Below are 2,500 nucleotides of genomic sequence, written 5' to 3' on the forward strand. Positions count from 1 at the left end.
TAAAATTTACCGCGAAAATATTAATTTCTATATAGATTCTATCTCATTTTTTTAATAAAATCTTATCAATAAACATAAGATTTCTCAAAGCATTAAATGCTCTTACCCTTACGCTGCACATTTTCCATCAGTTTAGAACTAAAACCAACATTCTATAAAATGTAGAATAAGTCGAAAATGAATGATTGTTTCACCTTTAACCCTAAGTATCATTATATTTATTTATGGAATGGAGTAAAGTTAAGCCCTTCAAGAGGCGGTTAGGTGTGTTTCTCTTAATCACCAATAGATGGCAGTGTAGTGTTATTCCAGGTGGGCTATTCCATTTTATGAAATGTGGGAGGAAGGGTGATTGTTTGATATCTGAACTAAGAATTTCACTCGAATAAAGAGCTCTGTTATCCTTATTTTATTAAAAAAAATATTATAAAAATATAAGTTCGTATTGCATAAGTATTGAATTAGTTTGTCCCAAAAATAAACCTTATTTACAATATGTTGACTATGTTTTTGTGCCACAATGAGAGTAGCTCTACCCTCTATGACGTCATACGGTTTAGGGTAGATCTGATGTTTCTTTGCATCGCCAACAGATGGCCTCAGTGACGACTCTTGTAGCAATAAATATTTTCCTGTATTGAGGAACGGAATTGATGGTTGGAAACAATTTATAATCAGTGATAGTTACCCTTCCAGAAGAAAGGCGCTAAATAGCCATTTCAATTTGGGTTATTGTTAATAGTTGGTACAAATGGAGGTTGAATGGAAAATCATTTGGACTTAATCTCTTTATAATTAGACATCAGTACAACAGAGAGAGAGAGAGAGAGAGAGAGAGAGAGAGAGAGAGAGAGAGAGAGAGAGAGAGAGAGTAATGTTAATTACCATATACTTCTTTAACTATATCCAATGATAGATATGATTTCCTCTCACACATTATTTCCTTTTTCTGAAGTTTCATTCAGTAAACAGATGTATATTTCATCAAGATCATTAGAGAAAATATATGAACAGAAAATCAAAGGTATTCAGCGTATAGTATCTATTTTAACATTTTAAATTTCGAACTTATTTTTCTGATTTTCGAAATGGACTTGGGGTCGGAAAACTGTAAAGACCTTTTCATAATATTAAGTAAAACATATTTGAATAGGTTTTTGGAATCAACTTCTTTATCCATTTCAGAACTGATCATTCTTTATTTTCATAATCCTGTGGTTAAGCCATAGGAGGTAATATCTTAATATATCCCTCATAAATAAAAAATCACAAAATTTGTTAAATTTTTCAAAATTCAGTTAGAAATGTAAGCCTAACCGTATAGTAGATAGAATAGACTTTTTAAACAACTGTTATTCGCTAAAAAGATTAATTTGATTTGCACCGGCTCATGATGTTGATAATACTAATAACATTTGCAAAGTGATATAGACTTTGTGTTCCTGTATATGGAAAATTAGGCTCTATATGTAATAACTTACTGACAGATATTGTTGAAACATTTCAGTTCAAGTATAAATGAAGAGTCTCAACTTTTTTTTATTAAAAAATCTTAATTCTGATTAACTATTCAGAGATATTTTACTCTCTGGCTATGTAATATATATATATATATATATATATATATATATATATATATATATATATATATATATATATATATATATATATATATATATATATATATATATATATATATATATATATATATATATCGGTCATAATTAAAAAAAAATCCTAAATTTGTTAAATTTCTCAAAATTCAGTTAGAAATGTAAGACTAATATTATAGGATATAGAATCGACTTTCTGAGAAACTGTTATTCTCTAAAAAGATTAAATTGATTTGTACCGGCTCCTGATGTTAGTAATACTAATAGTATTTGTAAAATGATATAAACTTTGCGTACTTGTATAGGTCAAATTAGGCTTTGCATGGAATAACCTAATGACAGATATTGTTAAAACATTTAAGTTCAATCATAAAAGAATATATATATATATATATATATATATATATATATATATATATATATATATATATATATATATATATATATATATATATATATATATATATATATTTATTTATTTATTATTTGGTTATATATTCAGGATCAAACATTTATTTATCAAAACATTGCTCTACTCAATATAAATGGTTCAGGTCAATTGTATGACCACTTTTCAGCTAATTGTTTCAGTGAATTCAGTCACCATATTACGAAGCAGCAAATGTTATTAAGTTGAAGGAACTCAATTAACTCCCTCTTTATAGTTTATATATGAAAGGTCTGTTTTATTGCTGTTACTCTTCCTAAAATGTTTTATTTTGATTTTTTACTTTTTCACATAGTTTATTTATTTCCATAATTTTTTTCCTACACTTAATATTTATCCCAAGTCGGAGCCCTTGGGCTTATAGTACCCTGCTTTTCCAGCTACTGTTATAGCTTAGCCCTTGATAATAATAATAATAATAATAATAATAATAATAATA

Source organism: Palaemon carinicauda, chromosome 34 (assembly GCF_036898095.1).
Source record: "Palaemon carinicauda isolate YSFRI2023 chromosome 34, ASM3689809v2, whole genome shotgun sequence".
NCBI classification, from domain to species: Eukaryota; Metazoa; Arthropoda; class Malacostraca; order Decapoda; family Palaemonidae; genus Palaemon; species Palaemon carinicauda.